The 25,786-nt window shown below is 38.6% G+C and overlaps 1 long non-coding RNA gene across 1 annotated transcript in view; it reads right to left on the bottom strand.

Annotated features, from left to right (window-relative positions):
• Positions 1-25,421, bottom strand: part of LOC149066977 (uncharacterized) — a 123,827-nt gene extending 98,406 nt beyond the window's left edge. Inside the window, exon 1 of the long non-coding RNA XR_016195380.1 lies at positions 25,376-25,421. This is a non-coding gene — a long non-coding RNA (uncharacterized LOC149066977). The remainder of the gene's footprint in view (positions 1-25,375) is intronic.
• Positions 25,422-25,786: the final 365 nt, after the last annotated feature.

The following is a 25,786-nucleotide window of genomic DNA, read 5'->3' as shown; positions in this document are numbered from 1 at the left end:
TATACATAAAAATACGTAAATTTCGCAAAAAGTGAAAAAAAATGCCAAACCCGAAATTTTGTATTTATTCGGCAAAAATAACAATTTTCGAGATAAAAGAAATTTGCATTGAAAAATTCAAAAAATTTTCAATTTAGCATTTTTTAGCAATTTTTTCGTTCGCAAAAAGAAAGTTTCGAATCAAAAATTTTGCATTCATCGGCACAAAAAAATTTTTGAATCAAATATTTTGCATTCACCAGCAAAAATATTTTTCAAACGATGAATTTGGCGTCCATTCTCTCACAAACGCATGCGCGCGAAACTGAACGCAATTTTTTTTAAAATTATAATGACATTAAATGGGACAAATAAATAAATAGGATAAACAATAAATACTGTAGATGCGAGAAACAATTTGCGGACATGAAAAAAATACACTTTTAAGAGAAATAATTTGCGGACCGTAAAAAAAATAACTAAATTGGAGGGATCATTTTCCAGACTGCGCCAAAAAATAAATGAGTGGGGTGGGGGGGGAAATAATTTGCGGACCGACGGAACATAAATACCGAAATGGCAGAAATAATTTGCAGACTGACGAGACACGGGATTTCAATTAAAAAAATGATATCCCCGAACATCGTAGGCCTATTGTATGCAGGTCTTTAACCTGTTTCAAATCGTGAGGGAGCCGTGCAAGTATTACGTCAGCAAATTTTTAGCCATTTTTGACCCCCCCTTGTTAGCAAAATTTCGTCATCTCTGCACATATTTCACACATATTGGTGGTATCAGAGAGGTACGCGGGACAAGGGGCATAGGTGGGGGGGGGGGCTAGTGCCCTCCCACCAGAGATAATCAAAAATTTATTTTTTTAATACAATTTTTTTTTTAATTAAAATTTCAAAAGAAAATACCTTTATATGGTAATTGATTTCACTGTCAATTTCAATGCTATTTGAAGGCTAAGAACTCAAAGTTTATTTTTAAGAAATTCATTGCAACCCACCCTCTAAGCCATATATGGCTTAGCCCTTGGCCTGCGGACCAAATGTGGCTCTGGGGGTTATCTGATGTGGCGCTCCACCTCAAACCTAATTTTGTAAAAATGAACTAAGCGGCACATTTACATATCTCTTAGGAGACTCGTGGCACAGTTCCAGAGCATTTAAGCGATCCGTGGCGCGTTTAGAGATTCCTTGAGTGACATGTGGCACAGTTTTAGAGCACTTAAGCGGCCCCCAGTGCGGCTCTACATCGTTCAAATTACCCGAATACATTCCCAGATTACTCAAATGATCCGCGGTATAATTACGGATCGTTTGAGTGATGCGTGGCGCAGTTCCAGAGCACTTCAGCGGTCCGAAACATTTCCAGATCACTTGGATCCGCGAAACATTTATGGAAAATTCAGACTAAAGTGGCTCTGAAGGGGAATTACCAATAGGGAGAATGTTAGTTCAGGAGCCCACACACAAACTAGCGAAAGGGGTTTCCTCGTTTTTAGTACATTCAGTAAAGATGCCATTAAGAATATTTTATACATTTTATAAAGGGTGTTTGATAACGTAAGCATCATCCGACCCCCCCCCCACCCCACCCTTGTTATTAAAAGTCAGCAAATCGGAAACACCCCACCCCGATGCTGCGTAATACTTGAATGACCACTAGACTGGCCTACCGTTTATGCCAAGCATCGGAAAATAAGAGCGCTGATATACTGACCAGCACAAAATTTGAGCACTTTTAGGTGCTTCAGTGAGGTGCTCGCAACCGCCAGGTTAAAGATGCGTGTCCAGTGCTGAGATTCACGAAAGTGTTTCCCAAAGTGGACGACATCGCCTCTCCGGGGTGGGGAGGGGGACTTGAAGGTGTCTACATTAAGGGTGCTCAACCTTTAGGAGAGTGCGGGTCACTTCACTGATTTGAAAACTTGTCACGGACCACTTAAGCGATGTATAAATATGCCACGGATAACTTATGTGAGCTGGAACTGTGCCGTGGGTCACTTAAGTGACGGGCCACTCAAGTGAAATATGCCCGGGGTCACTTGAGTGATCTATAACTGTGCCACGAGTAATTTGAGTGGTGTGAGACTGCAACGCGAGCCACACTACACGTCACTTAAGTGATCTGTGAAATATATCACGGGACACTTGAGTGATTTATAAATGTGCCGTGGGTCACTTAAGTAATATGTGAATGCGCTGCACTTGAGTGATGTGGAACTGTAGCACTGGCCAGTCGGGTTATCTATAAATCTACTGTGCATGACTTAAGACTGATCTGCGAATATATATATAATGACACACTCGCAGGTCACTTTAGTGACGAGGAACTGTATAAAGGCTGCTTCTTAAGTGCTCTGTAAATATACCACGGTTCACTAAAGTGCTCCGTAAATATGCTACGGGTCATTCAAGTGCTCTGATACTGTGCGGTGGGTCACTTAAGTGATCTCTGATACGTGTCGTTTCGTTCATTTTTACAAAATTAGGCTTGAGGCCATGGGTTGAGGTCTACATACTTATAAATGTTTTGGGGGGCCCGGGGTGCGGGGAAGCATGCGTATCGATATCGAAATGTCGTTGTGGGGAATATCAATTGCTATACATGTACGTGTAATGATACTTCTTTCATATTCCCCCATCCCAGGGATTCTTTCCCCCGAAATCCAACAATTTCCCACAAAACGGCCTTGACAGGCCAATTATTATTTTATAGGCTGTACCTATAGATGCCTTTAGTATCAGGGTACATTGGAATGCAATGCTTCCAGCGAATTTTTTCCTAATGCTAAATTGTATGAAGAAATGATCAAGGTATGGCGCAACGCGCTATCAAACCGCAGACGGTTTACTTCTCGAATACAACAAACAAACGCGTTATACGCGAGTGGAGGAGTGTGCATATACAGCAAATGGCCCTACTAGAAAGGGCGGGGCTCAGTCTTGAGGGTAAAGGTTGGTTGGTGGGTGGATGGGTCGGAATCAGGTTCAGCGGGTCAACGACGAATCGCGGCTCGTCCTTCAGGTGTCAAAGTCCTCTCGACCGGTAATTCCTTTTTCTTGCGTGTTGCACCTGCACATCATTTGGGAACCAATCAGCCGAGGGCGTCGAAGTCCTCGGGTGACCTTGCACTTGCGATACACCAGGGGCGACAACACACTCGCAGAAATTATGCTTGCGCGTAATATGTAGCCTATGTGTTAGTGGAGGAATTCTTAACCGATGTCTCGCTGGGACCTTTCAACATGGGTCCCACCATAGACTAAAGATATAAATATTATTCTTACTCTGTGGGTCCTACAGATCCACTAGCACTCACTGGCTTCAGGGGCGTCTTAACGATTTTGGAGGCCCGGACTGCAATCAAGACATTTTTGGAAGGGCTCCCCACTTGCACCGTGATTTCGTGAAAGGATTTAATCTCGAATTTCGGGACAGGATGTCGGCATCCCGTCTGCCACAGAAATGCCGAAAAATATGAACGCGCCAAATGAAAATTAATGAAAATTTGAGAGAAATGCATACGTGTGATTGCAGAAAATACGAAAGAACTAATGGAAGAAATACATAATTCCAGAATTAATGAAGGGAAATGCCAGAATTGACGAAACAAAATGCCGGAATTCATGAAAAATATGTGACAAGGAAACAAAAATACATAATTCCAGAATTAATGAAAGTATTTTACAACTAGAAATAGGCGACACGTAATTCCAGAAATAACGAAAAATGTAAGATTGTTGAAAGAAATGTGAGGTTAATGAAAATATACCAGAATTAATGAAAGAAAATAACAAGTCCAGAAACTTAATGAAAAAATGGGGGGGGGGGTAAATGAAAATATGTCAAAATTAATGGAAGATATTCAAAATTCCAGAACTAATGAAAAAACGTGGGATTTTTGAAAATTTGTCATTAGTAATGAAAGAATTACATAATATTGCAGAATTAATGAAAGAAAAGGCCGGGATTCATGAAAGTATGTCACAATCAATGAAAGAAATACATAATTGCAGAATTAATGAAAAATTTGAGATTGATGAAAAAAATTCCACGAATTCCAAAAATGCTAATGAAAGAAATTAATAGTTCAGGAAAATTAATGAAAAAAGTGAGATCGATGAAAAAGCGTCAGAATTAATCAAAGAAATTAATAACTCCAGAAACATTAATGGAAAAATGTAGGATTAATTGCGGAATTAATGAACGGAATGCAAAAATTAATTTCAGAATTAATGAACGGAATGCAAAAATTAATTTCAGAATTAATGAAAGAAGCAACCGAAAACCGATGGGAGAAATAATTTCAGAATTGGTGAAAGCTTCCAATAATTTGTGGGGGAACCCCATTTGATTCGGGACCATGGGAACAGGAACAGTTGGCTCACCCCCTTGAAGGTGGATTCACATCTACAGACGCTCACCGTGTCGTGTCAGACGCAGCAAACATTCTTTAACATAGAAATGTCTGTCTGTCTGCGCTTGCGCAGCCACGTTACGATTGATACGAATACATTCATTGGTTTCGTGTTAAAGAATGTTTGCCATGTCCGACACGACACGGCAAATGTCTGAACCCACCCAAGACGCCCCCTGGCTGGTTTCACAAGTTTTTTGGAAACTTGTGAAACCACTCAAAACTAACATTTTGCTGCTTAGGAATGGGCCTACCGAATGAGAATCATTGAGTTCATAACACAGTAGGTCCATGAGTCGCAAAGTTGATCGTGCTGCTGCTTTAGGGTCGCGGCTATAAAAAGTTAAGAACCCCTGCGTGTGAATAAAGCTAATCGTGACACTCCAGAGAGGAAAATATGATTTTAGTGTCTAAAATCATGACGAATTATCGACGTCGTTGTTCCATTGGCGGAGATACGGAGGGGGCCCCCCCCCCAGACTTTCAAGTCTATTCCCGCCTATGCGTTGTTCTAACAAAAAATATTACAACAATATTAATTATTGAACTGATGATACCCATTAGGAACTGATCATAATGGATCTGGTTCTCAACTCATGGGTTATATATTCTTAAACTTTTTCAACCGCCAGCCAAAATCAATAAAAATATTAGTTTGCCACCCGTGGGAACTGCTTGCGCTTTTCGAAGTTAGTGAAACCAGTCACGCGATAAGTGCAATTATAACAGGATTGTCAGTGGATTGGTACGACCCATCTCGGAAGCCCCTGCGAATCGAGTTTCGGTCGCGACCCATCGCTCCGGTATCCTTGGCTGGAAGTGTATTTGTGTGACCCTTCTTGGAAAATCCTCGGCGAATAAAGTTTGGATCAAGATCATACCTCAAGAATCCCTGGCTATATATACGACCCATGCTCTCCCCACCAAGGGGTGGTAGACCCGGAACTATTACCATAAATTGTTTGTTTTTCAGGTAATGAATTCATTAAAGATGGGCCCATGAAAAACCTGGCTTGGGGGCCCGCCAAAGATCTCAGCCTAAGGCACGTCTATTGTTGAATTTTCTGTGAACCATTGGAAACAGTATGTACGGAATTATTCAGGAGCACCCAAATTACAGTTGGCATCATCAGCAGTTTCCGGGAAGAAGGGATTGGTTGGGCAGTGCGGCCTTAAGACATGGGTGCAACCAGACACGGCCCGGAGGCCGCAAGAGAAGAGCGGCCTCACAAAATTGAGGTCTAGTTGAAATTTTCGAGAATTTGCCTAGTAAGGGCCTCAGAAAAATCACTTGGCTCCAGGACCCACGATGCTCTTAAGACGGCAATGGGGGAAGTGGGGAGGGTTCTCTAATCGATCTTTGCCAGCAATCATGACATAATGAATGAAGGAAAGAAAATCTGGTGCCGAACAGTTCAGGAATGCGTTCAGCTTACCGAGAGAGACTTACTTGCCGAGCAACGAGGACACGGATCTCCATCCAAAACGAGATGCCGCCTAAAAATAGCGACAGAAAAAATCTCTTTTTCGCAGTTAAAATACACAAAAGAAAGAACATTTCTGGTAAAATAAACAGAACAAACAACCGCTTCCGTAAATCTCAGTCCAACCAATCACGTCCTTCCTCTCATCATCACCAACTCGAGCAACTTCTTCAGCCAAAATTCTAACGTATACACTTTTTCTTTTTTTTCAAACCGAGCACAACTCAGGTCTATCGCCCCATGGGCAATTTACTACCTAGTGAGTTGTGCCGGAAGTGCAAGTGTGTGGCCCTAACAGTCTGAACGAATACACTAACTAGTGAGACGAAACTTTCTTACTCGACGTACAGTCAATCCCGCTTTGTACGACTTATTTTCGTGGTTCCCAACTCTCATTAAGATTTCCCGCTTACAACGTTTTCCATGAATATTTTTTAGAAAACCTTATAAGCGGGATCCACTTTATACTGTATACGTTGCGGTAAATGTGATAAATTGGTAATTATGCATAATCGCCAATCGTTTTGGCAAGTTGGATAAATTTATCATTTTTGGTGATTATGCACAAGCGTCGTTGGCAAATTTGATAAATAGGCTACTAAAAAAATTATACGTAAGGCCGGTATTAGACGTACGTTAATAAGCATATAGGCTTATTAGTTGTTGTTGTTTTTTTTAAAATTTTGTAAAAGATCTTTTATCAAAATTTTAGTCTAATCCCGGCCTAATGATAAGTTGATAAAATGATGCATAATATCGAGATAAGATGGTAAAATTTATTCGCAAAATGAGAGTTATTATAACGGGGTACAATCGTATAATTTGTTGAATAAGAGTTGATTATATCTAGGTCCGATTGTGGAATTTGCCAAATAGGGGTTTGTTATATTGGGATGTGTTGGTATACGGACAAACACTTGCAAAAATTCATTGAATGAAAGCATTTGTAAAATTAGAACTCGTTATATCGGGATACGACCGTAAATTTTTTTAAATAGCAGTTCGTTATATCGAGGTCCGATTTCAGAATTCGTCAAATAGGAATTATTTCGGGAATGTTCGGAAAAATCCGTTTGATCAGAGTTCATTATATCCGGTTGAGACTTTGCTCACAAGTACGGTCATTGAAATAATAAATCTCGTAATGGAAATGGGACTGATTTGTCATATTTACCAATACGAAATATCGATTATGCATAATAACCCACACATGTGATGAATTTAGTACGATTCATTATATTTACCAATGACGCTCGGGTATTATGAATAATCGGGTAAAAGTGATAAATTTATCAAATTTACTAAAATGCTCGGCGATTATGCATAGTAATCGGATTTATCACATATATAATAATCGGTTATTAGGCATAATCGCTAAGCATTTTGGTAAGTTTGATAAATTTTCCAAAATTTGTCACTTTTACCGGTGATTATGCAGTACCTAAGCGTCGCGTCGCTGGTAAGCATGATAAATCGTACTGCATGATATATTAACGTAATAATTCGTACATGCATTTGTATCATTATATCAGGGTACGATCGTAAAATTTGTTATCATTTTATCGGGGTCAGACTATATTGAACCTAACGCGAAGTTTGTTTCTGTGTAGTTTTTTTTTGAAGAATTGTACGTCGTAGGTGTGTTGCTTTCTGTGGTGAGGCTTTTTAACGGGGAGATCGGCTTCATCACTAGAGAACTTCCGTTCTCTAGTGATGAAGGCATGATTTATGGCATCTTGATTTATGGGTAGAATTTAGATATTTTCATCATTGAAATCTTCAAAAGAATTATTCTATTTAAAAGATCTTCAACTCTTGGTATTAATTCTTGTCTTCCTCCCATTTAAACGCAAATAGGCATAAGTGCCTGAGAGATAAGAAAATAATAGCAGTTAGGCATAGAAGTGACATACATTTCATATGTGCTTTCCGATACCTTCAACATCCCGACGAATTCGCATCAAGATTGTAAAGAGCTTCAGAGAAATTGTGAATAAATTAGAAAGTTTGTTTCTCCACAGCAGGGATCTTGAACCTGTTACTCGCGAGCATCACGGTGCTGCCTGAAGCATCCAGAGTGCTCGATGCTCGCGAGCACTTGATCACCGTTCCAATTAAACACCTTGCAATGCAAAGTGCATTCGAGGATCGGAATCATCCCAATTTCATGCATACGTGTGTCAAACTTGCCGTAAGGGTGTCCTTTTGATGCTCGCTGTATAGTGCTCGCGATTAGAAAAAGGATGAAGACCTCGGCTTCACAGGCTTCACATAACATTCTTGCTCACGTATCACTTAACATTGCAGATGAATAACTGACCAATGACTACAATGCTGTTCTAATCTACTGCTGTCCCAATAATCAGTGACGTCATCATGACTCCAACGGTTCCGGATGGGAGCTGACGGGGCTCCAGTCTTGAAGCCTATGCTGTGTTTTGATTTTTTTTTTCCTTTACACCATAAATAAATGCACTGCAAACAACCCCATGGCAAGTTATGTTAGATACACAAAAATCTTTTTCTTTTCTCCCGAATCGATGCAAACCGATGGCACATGCGAAGCTCAACACTTGAGAGCTTAAATTTTCGAGAGAAATATGTTGTAAGTATGAAAATATGTTTTCCAAATAATTCCAAATGATAATGTTATAGCTTTTACATAATATTCCCTTTAAATTTCAGCTATTACTATTTTGCGTGTTAGGAAATTACTCGAATGGAATCGAACTCCGACTTAACTTTGAAAACCGCAAATACTTCTTAAGCGTATTAGTATTTTACACTTAGGTAATATAAAATGCAGTTACATTATAATCGAATTAATCATTTTTAGGCAGTTTTCGGACCCTGAATATCGTAGCTTTTATTCGCTATCTTTTTTCCATTGGTTATAAATGCCTTTTTTAGCAACTATTTTAAGCATTTTTAGTGCCTTTTTGCCTGCCTATTTCGACAATTTTTAGTACCTGAACTTTCGGGCCCTATTCTTCATCAGACATACCAGACTCATTTGGAATTTTTTTCATATTCATCAATTTACTAGTTACACTAGGGTAGGCTATTATTATGCATAATCACAGATGAAGGCGATAAATTTCAAGTACTTATCAAATTTACCAACGATACTTCGTTATTATGCATAATCACCGGTTAAAGTGATAATGTTTTCAGTATTTTTCAAATTTGCCAAGGACGCTCGGATATTATGAATATTCGCTGGTAAAAGTGATACATTTATCGAACTTACCAAGAGGATTGGTAAGTACGCGTAATATAACCGATTTATCGCTCTTACCGTAACTTGTACAGTAAAATCTCTTTTGCGGTCACCGGTGGGACAAAAAAATTCGTCCGTAAAAGAGGGGTGACCGTTAAGAGGGGTTTTGCTGTACTTGGTGAGTTTCCTTATTACGCGTGTGGGTCGAGGAGAGTCTGGTGTCCCAGAAACGAAAGCATTTCTTATCAGAGAAGGCAGCAGCGCAACTGCCTTATCCTCGGGAGGACAAGAAGCTACGCAACTGGCTTTAAGAATAGCTCACGACGACGACGACGAAGGAAAAGAGCAAAAAAGAGATCGTTCCCCACGCCTCTGGAGTTGAGTGCCCCTCTCGGAATGGGCTGCCTCTGCAACTTCCAGACTGAGATGATTGTCCTCCAGTTCCAACCGCACCTTCTTTTTGCTTTTTTTTATGCATATTTTAAACGGCTTTTGGAAGAAGAACAACCGTTTGGAATCAACGGCTGCTCTGGAAAAATAAAATATGTCTCTCGTTTCGTAAAAGTTATGGCGAGAATTTTACCAAGTCTTTCCTTCAATGTCTTCAGCCATTCGTTATTCTAAGATATGGCTGACAAGGAAAGGGTCCCAAGATGACGTCTACAAAAGGTTTTGAAAAAATTACCATTTATTTTCTACTCATTAAAATAAGTACAGAAGCATAAATAAACTCCGGTGGAAGTATTATGGGGTCATTCAAAAAATAAAAGTAAATATGTATTAATATTTTGAACGCCAGTAGAGGCCCAGAATGAATTTAAAAATTGCAACCCTAGAGAAGGCAGCAATGTCTTAGAGCAGCGGTTCTCAACCTTTTTGACTTGCGGAGCCCTTTTCAGTACATAATTTTTATATCGGAGCCCTGTTTTACTCGAGGAGCCCTTTTTGTATATAATTTTTATGGCGGAACCCCGTAGCCCCTCCCTCCCCATTCTTTTTTTCATTTATCTATCAAATTCACTTATTTATTTTATTTTGCTTGGAGCTGCCGCGAAGCCCCTGAAAGTGCACACGGAGCCCCAAGGACTCCGAGGAGAGCTGGTTGAGAACCGCTGTCTTAGAGTGACGTCATTCAAACAACACATGATCAGGTGCAGCACAGACAAAGAAAGAGAAAAGAAAAATGAGAGCTAGGTGTGCGAGAGAATGAAAAGAAGTTGTTTTTTATAGATATTGCCAAAAAGTGCAAGAAGTGATGAGTAGCCAACTGTTGTCATTTTTAATAATATTTTGGGTTTTATTGTTTATTATGTTCGGGCTTAATATATAATTGCACTTCGCCGTTAATTTTTTATTTTTATGTTAATCCGAGTGAAATGAATGTACTTGATTTTTTTCATAATTTTCTGAAGACGACAACTTGGGACCCTTTCCTTGTGAGTGAAGAAGTGGACAGCAGTTGCTATAACAGCTCCGTCGTATCGAGAAAAATCAATTCAGTAAACCGTACAGAGTAGGCCACAACTCCCATATGAGAGAGAGAGAGAGAGAAATACATCCTTTTTTAATGTATTAGCTGCTCTAGAATTACCTTAATTAGCCAAGTAACGTGGTACGATCTAAGGAACCACAATTGATTTAATGAATATCTTCGGCCTCTGTTAGAACGTAACCTCTCCGAAAGCGTCAATTTCCATTCGAATGTAAGGGAATCATTATTCGCGTGGTAATAATTTAATGCGGTGCTTTTCAACCCCGCTGGTCCGCAAAAAATTTCACCCAATATGCGCGTATAGCCGCTATATATATACATCATTTCTGATTTTAAATAATTTTCAGATTCAAAATAAAATAATATCCCTAAATTTTTGTTTTTATATCGCTGTTTTTGCATGTCAGCCAGTCTGCACAAATTCTTCAGTTATATGGTCTCGTCGGTTAATGGTTTCCATGGATGTCTGTGTTACTTGTCTAAGACTTGTTAATACATCTTATTTGGAGAAACATCAGGAGTCATTTTATCTTCCTGTATAGGACTATTAAGCAACGTATAACAACAAAGACGGGCCGACGTTGCAGAGAGTCGATTTATACCCGTCTTGTATACCACAAGTATCACAAGTCCTGTGCGCTCCAGAATCATTACTATCTCGGTGTGATTTAACGAACCAACGGACTCTTCAAGAATGTAATCTCAACAAGGCTATGACCACAGTGTCAAGGGACGCTGTTTAGAGCTCATGGACGCTAGTGTTCATCTTCGGATGGAATCAAGAACTTTCGGAAGATTATGATGTAGATTTTATAGTTGATTTTTTTGTTTCTTCCTCCGTATATTATGATCCGTCCATTGATTATGTGTGAATTTATATGTGTAATCTATATGTAATATTTTTATTTATTATTCTGAAGATATTTAATAAAATTTCCAGACACACCCATCCTCCGGGAACGCTTCGATATCTCAATGAGATGCGAAGCGGGGTGTGTTTGGTCTTCAAAGGTCAAAAAGTCTGCACAAATTATATTTATTTGTTTGTTTGTTTTTTCTCTCTGTCCGCAAATTATTATTTATTTATCTTTTGCCGATCCGCAAATTATTTCCATTGTTTACCTTTTGTGGGTTCACAAAATTATTTCTCTTATTCACTTATTTTTTGCCGGTCCGCGCAAATCACTTCCCTTATTTCCAACGGCCCACAAAATGTTTTAGCTATTTTCACTGGTCCAAGGGCAGGTTGAAGTGCATAGGGAGTCTTCACATGATGCGATTCTGGCACTATGATTTTCAAGTGTAAATACGTAAGCTGTTACAGTTACTTACAGTTGAGTAAAACGCTTCAGAACCCATGATGGTGACACGGCCATGCATAGAACCCACAAGAAGGAATCACACTGAACTTTAGCCCAGGGCAGAGTGCGGACCCATAGTGATGTACCAGGAGAGGGCGATTTATTGTGTAGGTTCGTTGGATCGTCCCGTATTTTACACAGACCTATTTTTCCCACATAATTCGGTTCTTGGGACGAATGGTCCCACCCCGTTCCGGATCCGTGCCTGGTTCGGGGTTACGGAGATCAATCCTATTTATAAAATTATTTTTTATTAATAAATTTAGTTTTGAATAAATTAAATTCAATATGTAGAAAAGAGGTATTGCTTTTGCATGAAGGTAGGGGCCCTCGGAAAGACGGGGGGTACATGAGAAGAAAATATGGTTCAAAGGGGGCCATGGACCAAAAAAATGTTAAGAACCACTGGTATATGGTTTCAGTCGAAGCAAGGGAAAAAAACATGAGAATGTTAAAGGATTGCGTGTCCAGAAATTCGAGATCAGTTTGTCATTTTCCCCCGTGACCTGATTTCGGGCAGGAATTTTTCTCACCCTTCACGAAAGTAAACTTTCACCCTTTTCAACTCAATCTCAAACAATAAGTAATAGTGCAAGTACAGTGTACGGCCCAACCCTATACCTGTGTGTGTTCCCATGTGTATACAGATGTATAAAGAAGTACAAGTACCGCGTTTGACCCACTTTCAACCCTTTCTTCGGAGACGCTGACAACAAAATGGGCCTCCGTCTCTCACCAACCACTGACACACATACTGCGCTTATGGACATCTTCGTCTTGTGATGTGCATCGCGTCTCACGTTTGTTCTATTTCTCTACCAAATAACTAATTCTAATTTTCTCTGGCGAAATATTGGGGGGAAAAAAAAAATGCTGCGCAAAATTTTTATTTCTGGTTTCCACTCGATTATAACCAGGGTTATGAGCTTTGCTGCCCGGGTAGAAACCCCCCCCCCCTCCGGGCTGAGAGTTTTAGCGCAAAAAAACGGGTTTATTTTGGGCAAAAAATATTTTTTTAAACAAATATTTAATTTGAGGTTTATGTAATTAAAAAACAGGCGCATACTGTGTGCGTATCTTAAAAAATATGTGGCAAAATATTTGTTTACGTGGCAAAGCATAAGTTTACACACGCGATTAACGCAACTATGTTTTTAAATGTGAAAATTTAGATATAAGATTGGATTGGACTAATTTTGAGGCAACATGAATGATGTCGACTGTCGTATTGGAGAAATGTCGAGTTGATACTCAAATTCAGAAATCTTGTTGATTCTGTTGGATCCCCATCGACATGCAAACGTGACATTGATGATGTGCATGCAAATGTGACATTGATTATGTGCATGCAAATGTGACATTGATGATGTGCATGCAAATGAGACATTGATTATGTGCATGCAAATTTGGCATTGATTATGTGCATGCAAATTTGACATTTTATGATACATATATGCATGCATAGCGTATATTCATAAGGTGCAAATTCGCCATTCAAACTTTTTGTGATCTGCATGCAAAATCGACATTCATAATGCGCATGCAAACTTTTGTGATCTGCATGCGAATGCGACATTCATGATGCGCATGTCAATTTTTTGTGATTTGCATGCGAATTCGACGTTTATGATGTGCATGCAAAATTTTTGTGATTTGTGCCAAAACGTGAAATTTTATGGTTTGCATGCAAATCAGACATTTAATGATGTGCATGATAATCTGACATTTCGTTCACTTTTCATTTATACTGTTGATGAAAATTTAATCCGTACCCGATGTTGTGCATGCAAATTCGACATAAAAAATTCATGCAAATTTTATACAGTTGATGTGCATGCAAATTCGCCAATTTTTTTTTTTTTTTTTTTGGAATGGACATCAGAACAATATCAACCATGATACATAAAAAAAAAAGCGTGAACTAAAGGTGCCTGAACGTGATATCGCCAATTTTTGTCTTTTTCTTTGCACAAGAAGCATTGATTGTGGTGCCGGGTGTAACAATGATAACACTATAGATATGATGACATATTTAGTAGAGACGTCATGCGTGCAGCAGCAGCCGAGAGAGAGCCCATATCAGCGCGCACACACACACCACACACTTTTTCCTACTGAAACTCTTTTTCTGCGTGTGTGTCCGTGGGCGCTTTTGCCTTGTATGTGAGCGGAATACTTTACAAGGTTACGTCTGGGCCATTTCCTGTGTGGCACACATTCGACGACAACTTAGTGGCTCTTCTCTCAGAGTGTGTGTGTGCGGCGAATCGGAATGCAATCGGTTTTTCTCCTCCTTGTGTTTCTCTTAATATTCCGCACGAATTGCGAACTTTGAGTGCGCGATGCATGAATTCGAAATTCCCTCAGTACAATCGATGGAGCGAAGTACGACGATCGTCCAGAAGAGCATGGATCGTACCACCGATTACCTTTCGCGACGACGACCCGAAGCCACTCGCACAATGGTCCTTCTCCTGAAGAAATCGTTTTACATGCCTGCTGTTATTAACCCTTTAATTGGCAAGCATTAAAATACCCAGGGAAAATAATCAAGTTATTTGAAGCAAATGAGCTACTGACCCTGAATGCTATTGCATGACAAAAAAATATATTACCAATATTTAACAAAATATATGGGATGTTGCACTTTAGGGAATACTGTATTTAAATGATTTAAATAGATTTGAATACAGTCAAACCTCGCTACAACGATATACTCGATATATTATATATATATAATAGTTTTGTGAATTCTATCAATTTTTTTCAGATATGTCATTTGCCACCGTTTTCAAAGGGTTTCTTAACACTATATTCGAATCAAAAAAAAATTCTGAAAAATGGGTCGATGGAATAAAAAGTCTGGGAAACTATGATCTACACAGTGTTTCCCAAAAAAGATGGAATTGTCCGGAAGGGGGGCGATTGAAGCTACGGGTATAAAACATGGGATCCTATGAGTAAGCTTGAGTTGGGAGACGGTGATAGAAATATTTCTAGAGCAGGGCCAATGATACTAATCCCTCAGCTTCTACCCCCCCCCCCTCCCCCGGACCCTTCCATTGCCCCCGGGGCGATATTATCCACTTTGGGAAACACTGATCTACACTGGCAAAAACTGCGATAAATCCCTCTATAAGTCACCTCGTTGGACATTTTGCCTGTTGTGGCGTTGTTTTTGTATTTTTTAACGATATTTTTGAAGAGATTTTGAAATCGCTACGACGATATTTCATTGTATTTCGCTAAAAATCACTTTTAATTTATTCCTAAATTACTAACCAATTTTTGTTCTTCTAAGGACATCTAATTACATACTGTTTTGCTCAACGTCCCCCCCCCCCCCGAAAGTGTAAATGAAGCTACTTTTTTTAGTAGTATACAAAAAAGTGTAATGCAGATTTTATTAATTAACTAATTAATTAATAACAATTTTTTTTGCTGCGAATAAATACTTGTTCGTACATTTTCCAGTGGTACTAGCAATACCGACTTAGAAGAGACGCCAAGAGCAGCATAAATTTGATAGCGAATGTTGGGGATGTTACCTCTCTATATAACGATAATCCCTCTACAACGATATTTTTTTCTGGTTAGAAAAATATCGTTGCAGAGTGAGCAACTGCGGAAAAAACTGAACTCTGCTCAAAAAATATCAGCAGAGCTATCGTTACATCAAGGTTTCACTGCAGTTTAAAAGTGTCATTCATTGTTTGCTAACCTACTTGCCTATCATTATTGAATAATGCACAGCAATATGTCTCCTCCAAATATGCAAGGGACAAAAATCGTCTGGCTTGTCTTGCCAAGGAATGAGAGACGATTCTGCTGGTAATTATAGAAACTTCTCGAACAGCTCGCAAGTAAAAATCGAATGTTTGAGAGTTGCTTGGAAGCATCAAAGCCGAAACGAGCTCCTGATATAAAGTGCCTTTATTTGAGAGCAACGCGGCCAAACAAACTAAATATCGTGTTGCATTTTCACGAAGCGGTGGAGCCTTAGGATGAATTATATTGATCAGGCATATTGTAGAACAATAACATACTTTTACGTGACAAAAACTATCATATAAAATGAATTAAATGTGGTCATAGTGAGAGCGGCAAAACATCGTGGCCCGGAAAGTCAAAAAGTAAGCATCAACAGATGGACGGCGTTGACCACGGTTTTTTTAATTAGTAGTAGTTGTAGTTTCACAACACATCGGAATATACATTTCAGTCTTCTTTTTTTGAGCAAACAATTACAGTCTTTTTCCTTTTAGGAAACGAAAACGATTGTTAAGTATTTGTTAACTCCTCCATCCCTCCAAAAACAAACAAAAAAAAACCCCACCATCATAGGATCCAAAATATCGTAGAAATTTTCTTAGCTGACAAGTAGGCCTCCCTTTCAAACTGATTTGTCATAGGACTATTATTAAGGGAAAAAAAGAAAAAATAATAGGCATATCATAAACCGGAGTCCTGATAACTTTTTCGTAATTTTTTCCATGTTAGGATACTGGTCCATTCCGTACTTAGCGAAAGTGATAACAGCACCCGAATGATAACATTAGCCATGATTTTAATAAGCGATGTCTACGGTATTTGGATTGAATCGATGCGTGCATTCAAGAGTGACCGACTTTATTGCAAATGCGCAAACGAAATTCGCAACGAGGCCTATTCGCGGAAAGATATTCGAAATTCGGAAATATTATCTAAAAAAAAAAGAAATAGGGATTCTCTCACACACACACACACACAATTCTGAGTCAATGTTGGCAGGGGTTGGGGTGAAATATTTTTTTGTGGCTATTGACTCATAGCAAAAAGCTGACACGACACCAAAGAAGAACAAGAAAAATGTCTTGACCTTGGCGACGACACGTGACACGCTCTGGTGCATATTGCAGTGTTTGTTCATTCTCATGTATTTTGATAACGAAAGACAACAAAAAAGATGGCGAATAAAATAAAATTGGTACTCTGAGAACAAAAAAGAAATCATTTGCTTCAAAAAAGGAGGTTTACATACCCGTAATAAAGGTTCGCTACCAAAACATGTGCGATAATAATAGCGGCAGTGTCTAGACCAGTTCCCCAAACTTTTTGTGGCATCGCCTCCCCTTCTTCAGAAATTTTTCTTTCATTTCCCTTCCCCCCCCCCCTGCAAGATAAGATGCCAACCCATAGGATTCCAATAGCCTCTAACACCTTCCTGGACCATTCCATGTCACGTACGTATCAGGGTCCAACATTTTCCAATTGGCAGACTCTGGTCTAACTAGTGGTTCTCAACTAGGGTCATGTGGCCGCATTGCAGTACTGGAATATTCTAAGGGGTCCACGGTTGTACATCAAATGGAAGGGGGGCTATGGCAGATAGCTAAGGGGGGGGGGTCAAGAGAGAGGTGAAAAAAAATTGACATGTGAAGAAATAAAGATTTTAAGTGAAACATAGGGGAAAAAAGTTTAACTATTTTCAGAATTCACCATAGAACCAAACCAACGCGCATGGTCCGGACTCCATTATGTCCATTTGGGAGTGAGGAGGGCTTAAATGACGGGATAATATGATATAGAAATGTCCTCTCCACTTGTCAATACAAGATTACACCGTACATGGACGCGTCCGTGTCTTTCAACATATATATACGCTCCAAGGTTGCAATATTCTATCTGCTTCCCTAGCTTAGATGGTAGAGCATTCGTCCGGCAAGCGAGAGACCGGGGTTCGAGTCCCCGTGGGGGCAGTGATGAATTTTCTTCCTTGTAATCTTCATCTCCACGAATAACCAGTCTTTCGATGAATTTTGAAATACTATGATTTTCGAAAGTATGCAAAAATATGTAAGCTGTTACCTCCAGCTAAGTATGGAACCCAGAGTTGTTCTGGAGCCTCATGATGTTGAGGCGGCCCTTCATAGAACCCTCACAAGAGTGAACCTCGCTGAACTCTCGCCCAGGGGGCCCCGGAAATCGATCGTATTTGCAAAAATTTTGGTCACTATAAATTTACTTTAAAAAACAATTCAGCAAGTAGAAAAAGGGTTTTGCTTCTGGATGCTGGTGGGAGGCCCATGATCGGAAGGGGATCACGGGCGAAAAAGTTTAAGAAACACTCTGGTCTAGACCCTATCTCAAGGTATCTTTAACCTTTTGTTTGTCGCGAGCACGGTTTATGCCAGGGGGAGTTTCTAAACTTTTCTCAGCCTGAGGACCACTAAAATTTCTGAAACACAGTTCGATGGACCACTAATTATAGAACCCATGTGAATATCATTAACCTTAGTTGCATACAATTGAATAATTTCAATTCAATCACAATAAAAGTTTCACGTCTGCCTGCGGACCACCAGCCTTATCTTAACGGACCACCTCTGGTCTGTTACGATCGCGTAGGCGGTCTTCTGGCAGACTTGATAACTTTATTCTGAATGAATCAAAATTATTTCATTTCTTGTAATTGATATTAGTGGTGGGATTGATTATATGGGGATGGGGGGAGGGGGCTCACCCCATGGCTTTAAAAAATATACTATGAATGGTATATATATATATATATATATATACACACATACATACATTGACTATATGTTCTTTGCACCCCCCCCCCCCATAAAAAGTTGAAATGACGGGCCTGTTTATTTTTGCATATGATCACCTTATTCATGCTGTGCGGTGATCCGTGACATTGTTTCACTAGTCCTCGGGTTCATAATGGTCGAAAAAAATAAACGTTGTGTGTGCGTTTGCATGCATGTATATGTAAGTATGCATGCATGCGAAAGTATGTCTTTTCCAGGCTTATTCGTCTCACTCATCACTCGCGCTTTCCAAAAGAAAAACAATTATCACCCCACCCCGTCACAAAGTCAACCCAAAGAATCCCAGCCCTCTATGGACTTGACGGCCCCGGACAGTGTCGGACGGTTCATGCTGGCATGGGCCGACAGCGCTGCGTCCCATGTCACAGGGGTTCTTGACCTTTATCAACCATGACCCAAAATCAAAACAAGATCAGTCGACCCATGGGACTGTTTTTCGAAATTAGTAAAACCAGTCACGCAAGAAGGGCATTAACAGCAGGACTGTAAGTGGGTTTGTACGACCCATCTCGGAAGCTCCTGCGACCCATAGGTTAAGAACCCCTGCCGTAGCATGTCCATATGCCCTCATACGGAAGGGGTCGGACAATCTGTGGCCCTCAAAATGAAATTCTTGAGAACTAATGAATAGCGTGCTTGTTTCACCGAATACAAAATCCAGTAGCGTATCGGTATCGAAAACAAATATCGTACCTACGCGAATGATTCTACACTCTTATTTTTTTAAGAAGGGCAAACGATTTAGACATACGAGTCATAACTCTCTTGGATTGAATAATATTATCAGTCTATTACAAAGTTTGCAAACGAGTGCCATCGTGTGAATAAATCTGTCTCCAAAATCCGACACCGTCGTCACAAGGAGAGAGAGACCTCAAAGGCACTAAAAAGGAGCGCTTTTACGAGGATCGCGTTGTTATATCTGGGCACTTGATCTTAAGCAGCAACGAGTTGTAGTCATGATGATGATAATAATAATAATAACTGTAATAACATCCACCACCCGTCGAGGCCCGCCTAAATGACGGCCACAAAACGGCCTCAGATTTCACGGTCCGTAGAACTCGGTAATTCTCGTTCATTGCACAGTATCTACTGTAGTAGAACCTTTTGCGTATCGTTAACAAGGATCTTAATTCTTTTTTCCATTTTTTTTGCTTCGTTGTTCGGACCCAGACACGTCCAGCCAAGTTTTTTGAACTGCGCGACACACAAATGAGACATCCCTTACGTCTAATACGACTGACACAATAGCGGCAGTAGTACGTACTTTACATTGCGAAATATTACATAAAAGTCGAGTGACTAGAATGCACAGAAACAAACTCGGTTATAATGATTTCGTTTGTTAAAGCCAATGGGCTCCAGCCCCGGCTGATTTCCCGATAAAGATTAATGCCAATTAACCTCACTTTCACCGTCAAATAAATATTCTACTCTACAACCTTATATCTAAGGCCAGGATTACACTATAAAAGTTTTATAAAAGAAAAGCACTTTTACAAAACTTTTATAGTGTAATCCCGGCCTAAGTTAATCTTATCCTCTTCATACCTGAGCCAAAACTGACTATTAAACTTTTTTCTCATTGACTTGTGTTTATTCTATATGCAAATTATCCATATCTTTACCGGGTGTCCATATCTTTACCGGGACCCATTTGAGTTAGGTACCACGTGTGCATCTTAGGTCTTAACTTGAAAAAAAAGACATTAAAAACATTTAAAAATGAGGTACACATATGTGAGTTATACTTTTGGAACGAATAGATTATATCTATGATACGCCTGTAGATCAAGGGCACGATGGCCCACTTCGGTAAGGTAGCCTCTACTCGCCTAAAGTACCAAAGGATGCTTAGAGGTGTCGCGAGTTCGATACCCGATTCACAGTGCCATCATAACGCATGGGCCCACCCGGGCACGGCCCCGGGGCCTCAAGAGAAGAGGGGCTTCGCAAAAATGAGATGCGGTTGAAATTTTCTACCAGGTAGAACATCAGGAAAAACCACTTGGCTCGGGGTCCATGATGCTCTTAAGACGGCCCTGCCGATTCGTCCTTGTCAGACCACGCAGAAAAACAACCTCCCGGTAAGCATAAAAAAAGCTGCCGCTTGGAATCGGCAATAAATTGTATGTCCCGGTCTAATTAGCCCTCGTGTGCAGAAAATGGCCGACAAAAATGATCAAATGATCCAAATACAAATACAGGCGAAATGCCCAACGAGGTTGGGATGAGAAAAGATGCCCATAACAAGTATGGATATTACTAAAATACAGCAACCCAATTAAAAATTCAATCAAAAAAAAATGATAAACATACATGACAAAATATTATCAAATGATATCATCTATATTACATCGAACAAAATATTTTTCAGCAATTTAGCATTAAGCGCTTGTAATTTTTTTAAACAAGAAATTCTTTGAATTTGAGCTCAACACGTTCACGAAATGTTTGTCAGCCTCTTCTATTGATAACTATGACAAAGGAAAAAAAAAGTAAATCGACATCACACACACAACAGGGGCCGCAGCGTTTGTTTTCCCATTTCGGGCAAACAGGGGACATCTATTAATGTTTATGGATAGTCTATCCATAATTATTAATACGGATAACTAAGGTAAGCGAGAGGGTAATATGGCCAAGCTAAGCTTCAGTGATTTTTGCTAAGGCCTGTGTTATATTCCTGAAGAAAAAAAAACAAAAACAAATTATGTTAAAAATACTTTTAGGAGATTTTAAAAGAAAATATATTTTTATCTCTCCAGTATATCTCAATGGAAAATATGAATTTTATATTACATCGGAACTCGGAGTTTCTGATAACAATAACCGATTGATTATAAATATATCAGGAAAAAATCGCGGTTGTAAGTAAAATGACCATATATCCCGTATGCTGGAACAGGATGAATGTAAACGGGACAATTTTTTTTTTCTTTCCCGCATAACAGGTTTCAAAATGTTAAAAATCGTGCTTTTTTTTTTCAATTGCTTTAAAGCAGATTTTTTCTCTTAAGCTCTTAAAATAATTTTTTTTATTCAGGAATTGAAAGGAGTTAAAATGGAACTACCTATAATGTGTGTTGCGAATTACGATAGTTTCTATAATTTGCGATAGGCTATGTTGTATAGATTCCCTTGTGAAAGCCTCCCGGCCGAGGAACTGCGCATGTGTATTGAATATAGTATACCTGTGGCCATAAACCCAACCTGCCAAATCTTCTAAAGAAAGCTACATGACAGACAGAATTTTATACCGATTGAAATTACAACGAATGCAGAGATTAAAAATGCATTCAAAAATTCACGCGCGATGATTTACGAACTGAAGTTGTGGAATAACTGAACCTGAGGGGAAATGTAAATGTATCGTAAGAAAATAAAAACGTGATTTTCGGAATGACACTTTCGGCACAATATGGCGAACTAACGCGAAACTCTATGAATCACCCAAGCAAAATCACTAGGTCGTGTGTCCAAACAAATAGCTACAGTGCATAAGAGCACCAAATTTCGAATTCTTTTTGAAATTAAAAGAACATAAAAAATTTGCATATTACTATCAGACACCTGAATACGAAAAGCATATATAAAGGAGTCTTGACATCGGTTTAAAAAGCCCTAAAAAATGCTTGGGCCCGCGTCTCATTTAGTCGATCACAAGATTCATTCCATTCTAATGAGGGGGGGAACACAAAATATCAAAGAGAAAACCGGGAGAAACGGTTCCCAAGTTGTTTACATTCGCTTACGTGGGTTTCGATCGGAACATCCACCCCATCGCGTGTCTCGAAAAAGATATCTCTACAGGTAAATTTTTTAAATTTACGTATTTAGAGCTCACAAAGTTGAAAAGCCCTCTTCAATTTTTAACATCGCGCAGCGTTCAAATAATACGAAAGATATGAAATTTTCATCGTTCCCTCATTCATTAACAACGAAGCGCTCATTAGCGGGTTGTTGTTATTATATTATTTTGAAGCCGTCGCCCTTTTAACGGGCGGTGTCTGCAATCGGTATGTTGTTAGGGGCGTGTGGTGCCCGGTCTACTTTTCGAAATTGAGAGGAAAAACATCATCATCATCTTGCTCGGGGTCGCTTATCGAAGGAGCCCCGAATTATGTTAATTGAGAGGGAAGGGGGGAATCTTAATTATGCATCAGAAAAGAATCGATCGCCCGAGCTCACGAAATATCCGCAGTAAAAATACAAGCGTACGTATCTTAATTGGCAGTATTAGTTAATAATATGATCGTATAACGAGAAACCATAGAACGAACCTATCTAAGTTGGTATTTTCCTTAACGTATAGGAATTAAAAATTCACATATGATATTGTACTTAGCACTATGACTAGAGCCCGCATAATATGCAGATGCATAAGTACATATGCAATTGCGTATTTCAGCACTTTTCATAGTTAATGCATATAAACGCATAAAATCACAGAAATTTTAGAATAAGTGCGTATTTTAAGCTTTTTTTTTTATCACATTGTAATAATGTTTGCAAGATAAAAATAATCTTTTTATATTCTTTAAATTTGATCAAATTTCTTTAATTTTTTTCAAGAAAATGTTTTACCATTGAGTAGGCCTATTGTTCATTTCAGGGAATATTTTTAGATGCATATTTTTGCACTTCTAGATACATGTGGTTTTTCATTTTTTATGCATATTTTTCTTAGGTTAGGCCATACTCCAGTGCTTTTAATATGCTTTCCCCCCCCTTTTTGTGGAATTTCTCATATTTTTTAATTTTTAGTCATATTTCTGCATAATATTTTTTTTTTGTGCATAAATTTATTTTTCTGCATATTTTTTTTTTTCATTTTTAGGTCGTATTTTTGCATTTTTAAATACATGTTTCTACATACATTGCATACATTCGTCTTTTAGGAAAATTTCAGCATGAATTTTTTTTTCACTTCAATTTAATATGCGCCATATTGAAGAATTTTAAAGGCTTATTTTTTTTTTTTTATTTCATGCATATTGCGGTAGTTTTAAATGCATGTTTCAGCATTTCTAAATGCGTATTTCCACAATTTTTTATGAACTTTTTTTTCTTTTTTCAGGTGGGTTCGAATGCATTTTTTTTTTTCATTTTTGAGTGTAATAAAAAATACATTTTTAATTTTTTAGTATATTTTAGCATTATTAGATGGATTTATTATATTTTTTTGTGTATATTTAGTTTTTAGTGCATATTTCAACGTTTTTAGTGCTTTTTTGTACCTTTTTTAGCGCATATAATCTGGGCACTAATTATGACTGTCCAATGTCTTTACTCACGTGAGTAGCACTAACTAATTAACTCATGTCATTAACTACGTAAGTTAATTTGCTATTACAGTGCGATTTTTCAAATGTGATCGCTCTACATAACTAATGTATGTAGCTTTGGCCAAAGGTATTCTAGTGATTTCTCTTAATCTCAAAAATAAATAGCCTACTGCATAAGTACTATTCAAATTTAAAATCGCATTCTCAATAAATTTAAATGAGGATGCAGTCATGCCCGCTAATGAAGATAATTCGTTCCAGAATCACATTCGTTAACCGAAACGTGATTTCCTATAGGTTTCTAGGAAAATCGTTCAATTCAGTGTTTCCCAAAGTGGGCAATATCTTTCCCGGTAAGCGATGGGATGGTCCGGGAGGGGGGAGGGGCGTTAGAAGCTACGGGTATGACATAGATGACATAGGACCCTATGGGTTCGTTATAAGAGAAAAAACATTCTGAAGAAGGGGCGATGGAACAAAACATTTGGGGAAAACTATGGTTTAATTCGTTGCAGGTACGGTCCAAAATTCGAAGATAAGTTTTATAAAACACTAAGAAGCACTGTAAAAAAGAATTGGCCGGAGACTGAAATGAACAGCTTCATAATTGGATGAAGGAGAATTGAAAAGAAGCTGAGAAAAACTGAATATCTTCATTTTATTTCGTATCATGTTCACAATGCTTTTAAGGCTGGGATCACACTATAAACGTTTTGTAAAAGTTCTTTCATAAAACGTAACCAATAAGCGCATGGGATACATTCTAACCAATATTCTTATTGGTTGTCTTTTAAAGTTCTGTGAAAGATTTTTTTATCAAACTTTTATAGCGTAGTCCCGGCGATAGCTGTTCCCTTATGTGATCTCATCAGCTGATTTCTATCTCATACTTACGTGGATGGAAGAGATAAGCTCTAGAATGTCCAGATTATTCAGTTCCATGCTAAGAGTCTCGCACCGAAAGAAACGTGTGCACTCAAAACATCAAAGTTGGTAAAGCATTTTTCATGCACTTTTTTTGCTTTGCTCAATCATTCATTTGCATAAAATGCCTCAAAAGCTTTTTGGGAGAGAAACAGAAGGGTATGTGAATGCGATTCTGAAATGGACATAAATTATTCTGGTTGGAAAGACAGTAAGACCAGGATTACATTATAAAAGTTTGATAAAATATATTTTATAAAACTTGAAAAAGGCAGTAAGTCTGTTGGTTACATTCGCTCGAATGTAATCAATATGGCTATCGGTTGCATTTCCAAGTTTAATCAAAGAACTTTCACAAAACTTTTATAGTGTGATCCCGCCCTAACCCTTATGGTGATTGACGCGAAAAAAATTTCAGCTCACAACGCTGTTATGTTATGTGCGAGCGTGTGTATTCGTGTTAACTAAAACGTTCGTGAAGAAACTCTTCGTAAGTCGAGGTATCACTGTAATTTGCTTTTCAATGCGCATGTGAAGCTCAGAATTGCTCACGTGCTAGATTTAGCTTTTATTTTTCAAAAAATTCTCAGTAGGTTACTTACCGATTATAGTGCTAGAGCACTCTGGATGGTTTTTGTTGTAGCTTTTTTGTGTGTGTGATTCTTTACGTTCATCATAGTGAAGAATGCCTGAACACAGTGAGCACCAACGCTTACGCAAATCCAGTTCTAGTAACACAGTAACCTAGGAAAAAAAGTAACTTTTTCGTATAGTCAGTAAAGTGCATAAATAACATATAATTTCTATTTTGACGAAATGACATATATTAAATCCGTATCGAACCAAATACTAGTATAAAATGCTATCACGCGTAGCGAAAATAGCATTAGCTATTTCCGCAAATGTTCCTGGACATCATATAATTCTATTTCATAAATATTGGTTTAAAATCATGGTGTTTCCCATCTCGTGGTTCAAACCTGGATTCTGAATTCATTGATTCTGAAATTCTC

This window comes from Pholcus phalangioides, unplaced genomic scaffold (assembly GCF_987345545.1).
Source record: "Pholcus phalangioides strain wild (caught in Gottingen) unplaced genomic scaffold, Ppha-v1.0 ptg000031l_1, whole genome shotgun sequence".
Classification (NCBI taxonomy): Eukaryota; Metazoa; Arthropoda; class Arachnida; order Araneae; family Pholcidae; genus Pholcus; species Pholcus phalangioides.
The sequence above is the reverse complement of the archived record's forward strand: the minus strand, read 5'-3'. Positions and strand labels throughout refer to the sequence as shown.